The sequence below is a fragment of the Centruroides vittatus genome, unplaced genomic scaffold (genome assembly GCF_030686945.1).
Source record: "Centruroides vittatus isolate TY-2023 unplaced genomic scaffold, ASM3068694v2 contig_790, whole genome shotgun sequence".
Taxonomy (NCBI): domain Eukaryota; kingdom Metazoa; phylum Arthropoda; class Arachnida; order Scorpiones; family Buthidae; genus Centruroides; species Centruroides vittatus.
Genome location: NW_027122510.1, coordinates 1,386,999 through 1,397,053, shown reverse-complemented (window position 1 = coordinate 1,397,053; position 10,055 = coordinate 1,386,999). Strand labels below are relative to the sequence as shown.

Here is a 10,055-nt window from a genome sequence, read left to right as displayed (position 1 = left end):
AGAAATGTGCAAAATATGAGTAATAAGAAATGAAATATTCAAGAAAATTACTTATAAAAATACAAAAAAAAAATTTAATAAAATTAAGCTTAATTTCTTCCTGGTATAATTTACTGAATTTTTTATTATTAATTTACAAAAAAAGAAATCAGAAAGTTTACAGTTTTAAATAAAAAATAAAGAAAAGAAGAATGTAAGAATTTGTAAGGAAACAATTTTGTCTATTGATTTTAATATTATTGAACAAATTTCAACATAAACTTGCATTTGTTAATGTATCAAAACTTTTACATTTATATTAAAATATGATGATATCAACTGTGCCATTTAAAAAAAGAAAGAAACAAAGAAATAACAAGATATTCTATAGATGATTCTGTTAAATGTGTCACAATTTAAATATATAAAAGTGGTAAATTAGATGGTAGATGTTTCTTAAAAATAAAAAAATAAAATAAAATATGGTAGCAACAAACAAATTGAACTTCAAACATTATTTATAAAGGTAGCCGAGTCAATACATTAAGGTTATTCCATTTAAATAATTGGCATACTTGACAGAATTCCGACAGATAAATTTCTTTCTGCTCCAGAAAGTAAGCTTTCCCTCTTTACAGTGTCAAAGGAATTGCTAGAAAGGTTTGGATAACTTAATTAGTAAAATGAAATCAGTTTTAAAATTCAATAAATTTGCATTTTTCTCCTTCTTTTCTTTCACTTATTTATTTATTTAAAATTTTATTCCCTTTCTAATCCACTGAATAGTCAGAAAATTGTATGAATAATTAAAAATATGCTTTAAAAAAATGTGTAGAAAAATTAATATTTTAACAAACTTCATTTATTAAATATCTTTATAATAAATTAATAATTATAAATTTAAATTCGATTTTAATTCTTTTTAATAAATACATTTTTTTTTGGTCCCCATTAATTTAATATATCTTTCGAATTAATTTAATTCAAATTTTATTTAGTAATTTTATTATTAAATTACTGAATAAAATTCTAATTACATTAATTATAAAATACATCATTTAATTTATTAATTTAATATATATATATATATTTTTTTTTCGGCAAATTTATTTATCTATATACAGTATTAGAATTTAATATTTATTTTCATATTTAAATCAAAAGAATAAATATTAGAATTATTTTTAATTTAAAAAAGTTATATAAATTTATATAGAAAATTAATTTATAGAATAAAAAATATATTTAAATATTACATTAAAGTTTTAAAAAATATTTTATTTTTAAATTCCTAAATAAAATATTTATTATATAAATTATAAATTTGAAATTTTTGTATAATTTTAAATAAAAACATAAATAAAAAATAATGTTAATAAATAAAATAAATTCAAATATTATTATTTAGAATTATTTTTAATTTATTAATTTCATACATATTTATATAGAGAATCAGTTGATAAAATTACTCAATTTTTCAACAATAAATTAATGCAATCAAATGATTTGCTAAGTCATCAAAAAACCATTAAAATTCTTGTTTTTTTTTTCTTATTCTTGAGTGCCATTAGGCAAGACAAAAATTGAGAATGAGTAAAATGTTAGAAAAGAAAAGAAAAGAAAGAATAAAAAAAAAGAAAATTATATCAGTTCCACCTTCTCTTGTTTAAAATTCTCTTGCTAACAATCATCAAGTGAATTGTTTCTGCTTCATTAAACATAATAATAATGCTTTTAATACAATAAAAACATAGTTAAACACATCTTTAAAGATGTAATTTAAAAACAAAACAATGCCATAAAATTAATATTTATAAAACAATTTTCTTCTAAAAAATTTGATTTCATTTTAAACCAATACTAAAAATGTATTTTATATTGCTCATTATATGATTAATATTAAATAAAATATTGTTCAAATATTTAAAAAAAAAACAATTTATTATAAGGAATTTCACCTAAACATTTGTTTAAAAGTTTAAATAATGTACGGTAAAACCTGTATAAGCCGGACTCGCACGATAGGTTTGCGTTTTGAACAGGTTTTATTGTATAAGGAAATAAAGATCGGTAGGTGTACAGTCGAACCTCTAAATGACGGCCATCTCTAAACGGCGGCCAATTTATTAGGAATGTTATATTTTGAACTGCATACAAAATAATCTCCAAACAATGGCCATTTTTTTTTATGTTTAATGTCAGTGGCCGTTGTTCAAAGGTTTGATTGTATATATATGTTAAATATTCTAAAATTTTTCTCCTAGAAAATTTGAATTTCTTGTAAAAAATCTATTTAAAATTTTTTTTAATATTTAAATGATATGTAAAAATACATAAACCTGTATATATTGATTTTTATATTTTTATACATTATTATACAATAAAAAAAAGTTTTAGATGATTTTTTAGAAGAAAATTATATATTGTATGTATGTTTATATATATATATATATATATATTTAATATTTAAAATTCAAAATAATATTTTCTTTTTTAGTAAATAAATACTTTCATGAAGTATTTTCATGCTGTCAGAATAAAATCTATTTGAAAATCTGTCTTTTCAAATAGAATTTTGAGGTTATTTCTTTCTTTTTTTATATATAGTTTTTTTATTTTCCAATTTTTATGCCAATTTTTCTTTTATAGATCTTTATAATAAGCCGTTCTTTTAAGAAAAAAATAAAAGGAAAAATAAATATTTTATGAACCAAAGAAAACAAATATATAAAAAATACGTATAGGCCTACATATATAAATGATCTATATTTATTATTTAATAATAAGAATTTTAAAAATATATGATATTTATTTGATTTTTAATTAAAATCAAACATTAATTATACTTTTTCTAACGTGTATAATTAGTAACGTATCGCTAGAATTCTGGGGGGGGACTATGTATACAGTCAAACCTCTAAGCAATGCAATGGCCACTGGCGGAAACATATGACCGTTGTTTGGAGGATTGGTTATACGTAATGATCTTTATTTTTTAATATATTATTTAATTATTTTTAGTTGACATTTTTAGAAGACAAATCTTGGGGTGGCCATTACTGGATACTTGATATTTTTCAAATATTCTAGCAATATTTGACTAATTATATACACCAAAGAAATCTCAGTTCAGTGACTTTTAAGACACTCTGTATGTGTATCTGTGTATGCTGTGTATACATAACCACACACATGAAAACACACAGTTAATCGCTTTGTCAGTTCACTTATATATGAATGATAAACTGACTTTTGAAACCCTGTAAACTTCAGTTTAACCTCTATAATTGCTGTCTTATTCAAGTATTTAAGTACTTCGTCGTGTTTCCACCAATTCAGTAAAAGAAAAACACGTTATAAATATTAAAGTAAACAATTATTTATACTTTATTTTATATGAAAATTTTTTTTTATATATAGAAATTGTAATTTGATTATATTATAAATTAATTTTAAAAGGTGTTTTTCCCCCTCTCTCTCTCTGAAATTTTCTAACTTCCTCAACATTGTTACATGGATAATCTTATTATATTATTCAATAAATGTTTCTGATGAAGCTGCAAAAAATATTACCTTTTTTTTAAAGTATTTTTTTATGATTTAAAATTAAATTTTAGACTTTTTATTTATCTAATACTTTCTAAATTAATTTTATTCGACTTTAATTTAATGATATATATATATACAAAGAAAAATAATTTATAATTTATATTTTGTATGATTGTAAAAGAAATAACTAAAATAAATAGATAAATATTTTTTAAATAATTAAATTCTTCTAAATTTATTTTTTATTTTATTATAATTTAAAAAAATAAGAAATGTAATTAGTTTACTCCAGTAAATTTAATGTTTAATTTGAAATCTGCTTTCTATTGATAGATAGAAGTTTAATTTTAAATTCTAATTTAAAGTCATACTAGTTTATTCATGCTGTAAATATCTGGAAAATAATTTAAAATTATTTTTATAATTATTTAAAAAGCTCTTAGTAAGTAAATAATAAAAATAATTTAGAGTTTTAACAATATTTTTAGCTTATTTTAAGTCTTACTTTAATAGTAGTTGAGCATTTTTTATTATTCCTTTAACATTAGATAAGCAATTTTCGCATTGTTTTGCAACAATTGTGTTATTTTTTGCAATAATTTAGCAATTCTTATCATTGATTTAACAATACTGTAGCAATTTCCTAGAGATTTCTGACATTAACTATCAACTTAAAATTAATTTTCAACATTTTAACAATAGAATTTTTTATATTTCTTTAGCAAATTTTTCTTATATTTCAGCATTATTTTTAATTTAATTTTAGCGACATATAAATGAATTTTCAGCAATAAAATCATATCAAATCGTGCAATTCTCTAGATAATACTATCAAAGTTTTTCATGTAAATACTTAGAGTAACAATATAATTTTTCTTCTGATTTACACTTAATAATTTAAATATTTTTTATTCAGTTAAGAAAAAATAATTTACGAATTAGTTACATTTTTATTACGTTATATTCTTAATTTAAAAAATTTATAAACATAAATGTAATTTTAAAAAAACGCAAGTAAAAATATATTGATTTCATCCTGATGAAGTCAATTTTCAATCTGAGAAAAGACAGGAAAAATGCAAAAAAAAAGAAAAATGTGGGAAATGGACATAAACTGTAGAAGCTAAATCGACTTTTAATACAATCAAAATCGATTTTGAATTTCAATTTTTGGTTAATGTTACCCATGGTTCCAAAATGGCGGCTCGTCTCTGATTCCAGCAAATAGAAGAAAGGAAACAGTGGGAGCGCATGTTCTAACTCAACCTAACCTATTCTAATAATTTTGTTGGTAATACTTATGGTAATTTATTAGAATAGGCTAGGTTAGGTTAGAACGTGCGTCCCCACTGTTTCCTTTCTTCTATTTGCTGGAATCAGAGACGAGCCGCCATTTTGGAACCATAGGTAACATTAACCCACTTTTTATATAATGATGATAATAACAGTACAAGTCAGACTTTGTTCCATGTCTGGATATTTCTGATTTACAATTATTTATTGTGAATAGAGGCAACAGAGAACAAATTTAATTATACGATGCCCACTTTATATATTCATTTTCTCATTGGCCAAATTTTCATTGCCCAACTTTTGAAGCTATCATTTTTGACAGTATCGAAAGTGGGTTTCCCAGAAAATACTTAATTTTCCAAAAGGTAAATTGTCCAATTGTGGAACAGAGTGATACATGACAGGACAGTGGCCAATGAAAATTCTAATATCATACACATTTTGTAAAAACTATCGTCCTTGTATTTAAACGATTACAAAATGAGAATCAAAGGAGTGACAATCATAAAAAAATTATTAATACATAACATTTACATTTTACTTGAAAGCATCAGCTACACATGCTGATAATAAAATGTTTTACTAGGAACACCACACGACTTTGTCGAATTGCGATAGAATTAAAGCGTTGCGGTTTTGTAATTAAAAATTTTTATACTAGTATTGGTACATATAAATTATATTTCGCGTTATTTAATCCAAGCGCTGACACGTGTTTGAATGCGTATGCAAGGGAGTGCATGTCTGTATGGATGTGTGTGTGTGTGTGATCAAAAGAAAATGGTTGCTGGCCACACAAGAAGGCATTCTTTACATTTGTTTGCCACGGAGAGGTGATCGCTGCACTTGCTGTAGAAAAAGAGGCGATTCTTGCATGGACACGGAAGAGACAATCCTTAAAACTGCTGGGCACAGAAGAGACGATCGTTGCATTTGATGGACACGGAAGAGACAACCCTTGCACCTGATGGGCACGGACAGGCGATCCTTACATTGGCTCAGATTCAATTTCTCTGTTCTTGTGTTTTGTTCATTTTTAGCTCCCACTTTCTGTTAGATGCGCGCAATACTGTTCCCCCCTCTAAATTTCGTTAGGCGCGCTCAATTGCGTCAGGGAGCATGGACATTGTCACTTTGACCCTATTGTATCTCGAAAATAAAGTCATGGACCCCTATTATTTATTACATCTTTGGATTCTCGTCGCAATTAATGAAAAATGGCAAAGTTTTATCAAAATCGGTCCATCAAATTTTGAGAACGAACTGAATTCTGTAAGCCACACAGAAGAGGCTTTGCCTCAAATATTGGCATATCCATCAAAAGAGATATTAAAGAAAATAGTTGTTGACACTGCATAAGGAATGAAGAAACTACAGGTATTGGTGGTGACAGCTTGGCAAATATGTGATTTATGTCAACTAAATATATATTTTTTTCATCCGCGATTGTAAATACCCTTGAACGATTTTTCCTTCCTAGATATGTGACAAGTTCGTTATCAGATGTCGACCCATCCAGAAAATATTTCGGCAATGCTATCTTAAAGATAACTGTCCACCTAGAAAACTTATGAATAGTGTAAATATAGCTCTTAATAATGATTAATTTTGATAAAGTCCAGTGCTGATGCAAACTTGTTGCAACATAATATCTGTTTCATCAGTGGGCACATTACTACTGCTGGATCTTTATGTATCTTTCTGGCCCTCTACTATCCAATATGTAAAGTAACACTAAATACGGATACAATATTAAACGCGGCAAAGCTACACAATACATATTATTTTGCCTCATGTACTGTACATAGACTACATAAAACTCTTCGCATTCACAAAAGTACAGCTAAATCATCAACTAGAAGTTACACATATTCCTCTGATATTCAAACGGAGTTTGCCCTAAACAAATACAAAACACTTCACGTTGAAAAGGGAATTCTAAAGGAGGAAATTAACTCCTTCTTTGCACTTGGAAATGTAGTCGTTATTGAATTCATGGATAAGAGTAAAGTCTGAACATATTTGATATTTAAGATTTCAGCAGACTAAATTCGCAGAATACACACAAATCAAACAAAGATTAACAAAAGAGTACAATAGGAAATTAAACTCGATACTAACAACGCAGCTGAATGCAAAACACTCATTTAGAGCAATTAATACATATGTCATCAGTACTGATGTAATCATCCAGACACATACATAACTAGACTCCGAAGAAAAACAGGGGTAACATTAACAAAACATTACAGATATCACCCTAAGTTGTCCAAAGGCTGATTCTTCCTCATAAAAATAGAGGACAAGGCCTAACAGATATAGTAAATACAGATACTGCGAGAGTTCTTCTACAAAAGAAAAAAAAAAAACATCAGAATTACCCAAAACTGTACGCCATTAAACCTGCATAACGTCATACTCAAGAGACAGATACCATAAACAGTCTTAGATCCAGAAAGAGCTGCGTGGTAGTCTACCAAACGATCTCAGCCAGGATCAAATTCACAGAACTGCATCATTTTCCTCTTTGGAGAAACAGAAGAGTTCATGATTGCCTATCGCGTAACTACTGTTCTGAGCTGTTAAGTGTTAATCTTAAAGGCCCATGATATAAAGGGCCCAGCCCAGACCGCAGCACTATTTCTACGAAACCAGGGCTAGCTTTAAACCAGTTGGGCTAATTGCTCCCAATTGAAACCTGTACTGGGGTATTACTATAGTTTTATCAAATATACACAACACTACATTGCAGGTTTTATAGAGAACAGCTTTTAATTTTCTTCTGAATTCTTAAAAAGCTTGATTTCAGTTTGAAATATTTTACTGTACTTAAATTAAATATATAAATTAATTATAAAATAGTGTAACAATTTGATTTCTTCACACAGAAAAATGATATAATACTAGTTTGTTGCTTATGACGTGATGCCTGTTGAATTTTATGATAAATACATTAAATACTGTATGCTTTGCTTTTCATTAGTTTAGTGATGGATGCCACTTTTAATATTTTGTATTTATTAAGATTCTGTTGTTGCTGAAAATATGGGTAAGACTAAGGAACATTGGAAGAAAATATTTGTGGTAGTAAGAAGAGGACTACAGCCATGGGAAAGTAAGCAAGAAACAGAAAAAGGAGACAGGTGCATTAGATAAGTATTTCAGCAAACCTACCTCAGAAAACGAAGCTAGTGGAGCCACAACACAGTGAAGATGATGACACTGAAGGAAGTCAATTCGGAGATATAAAGTCTATAGTAAACTTTATTTATATATTCAAAACTTTACAGATAGATGTGCTTGGGCTTAGGAAGAAAGTGGTTTTTTTTGTTTTTTTTTAATTGGGCCTCATAACTCCTAAAACCAGCTCTATACGGAATAGTATAAACATGGGAATTTTTTTAATTATATAAAAAAATATTAATAATTTTTGTGCTTACTCTGACTAAGAACGATTAATAATATTTAAATGAACGTATGATATTTATTTTAGATAATTTTTAGTTTTTTTTTCTGATTAAGCTTATCATTGTACAACGGTGAGAAATGACAATACCACACTAATAGACCGATGGGCCGTGAGGTTTAGGTAGCAGTTTACCGCTATGGGGACCCAGGATCGGATCCGGACAGATAGGAGAACCTCAAGAATTTTTACGGACGTTCTTCTGGATATGTCGAGTTCCATTATTACCTCCCAGACGTCCTCTTGTGGGTCTAGCGAAACCTATAATAAGCTTGATAAATAGTGCCCACAGGGCCAAAAGGGTTTAAAAAATCCTTTATACTTTAAGAGTATATTATACAAATAATAGTTTTTTTTTTGCAGTATTTAGTCTGTGGGACTATTTTATTGTTTTTCGCGGAAATGCTGCACTTTGCAGTTTTGAAAAAAAAAACCAAATTTGGTCTGATTGTACTTTGCCAATAACATATCGGGAAAGAATATCTTGTCCAATGGCATCACTTATACGAAATATATTTAACAAAGTAATAGCAAACCTTCGCTTCAATATTATTTAAGGATCAATGTGATGATTACATTTAATTCATTGTCAGTCTGGGAGGTGTTTTATGTTCCCAGTGCAGTGTATTGTATCTGTATGACGGTTGATAAAAAAATAATAAAAATATTCATCAGATCAACTTAAATTTAATATTATAAAGGTAAATAATAGTCTGCTCATATGAAGTATAAATGAATATTTCTCAGCTCGGAATGCTTCAGAATTGTTCCATAAAACGTCCGAGAACTATTCAAATTCATAATAATACAAAATAATGACCTTGTAATTAATAAATTGCCTTGTCTTACTCGGTCATTTTCTTTTCCTGTTTTAATTTTGTTTTTTCTGTTTTAAATATCCAAACTTAAGGTCTAGCACCACATTTCGTGGTGCTAGACCTTAAGTTTGGATATTCTCCTCAAGGACAAAAATTTCTAGTTACGCCACTGACAAGATTTAGATTGATCATAAATACAAAAAACTACAGGCAGAAAATTTTAAAATATACATCACAAACATACAACATACAATACAGCCAGATCAGGTTACAACCTTTTAACATAAACAGACTACTTACATCGATATAACAAAATAAGAAATATTAATACATCAATCGAAAGCTTGTACACAAACCCGAACCTGCTATACCCTAGAAATTACACTGAGGTATCATAAATATGCACCTCAGACAATACATGCACGAAATATACTATAATCGAGTTATTATCAAGGCAAAGCAAGACTAGACATCATATTCATTGGCAAACAAAACAAAATCAGACTGTTCCAAACACCTGAATTATATAAGATAAATACACTGAATTGAACTGAAAACTAAAATACTGAAATTAGTAAATTCTCGGAAATCGCCAACCAAATAAAGCGCCTTTGGAGAATGGATGGGGTACTGAATATGCCTTCTTGCACAGAAGTTATACCACATACACTATACAAAAGTCTAGAAACATTGGGATTTCATAACACACATAAGAGCATCACACTAGAGAAAACTGCCATACTACAGTCAACAAATTCTTAAACACAAATATTTATATATTTCTTAAAAGATTATTTTATTAAGCAATAATTTAGCAATTTTTCCATTACTCTAACAATTATTTTAATTCAATTTTTAGCAATATTTTAATAATAATTTAGCACTTTTTGCCAATTTAAATATTTATTTTACTCTTAATTTAACAATTTTCAAAAAACAAATTAAACTAT

General features: G+C 27.2%; 1 long non-coding RNA gene across 1 annotated transcript; it reads right to left on the bottom strand.

Annotated features, from left to right (window-relative positions):
* Positions 1-247: 247 nt before the first annotated feature.
* On the bottom strand, positions 248-4,149 carry LOC136981725 (uncharacterized). The gene is made up of 3 exons (XR_010881764.1): positions 4,034-4,149; positions 3,816-3,922; positions 248-631 (listed from the first exon to the last, which is right to left on the bottom strand). It is a non-coding gene; the product is annotated as an uncharacterized lncRNA (long non-coding RNA).
* Between the last annotated feature and the right edge of the window lie 5,906 nt (positions 4,150-10,055).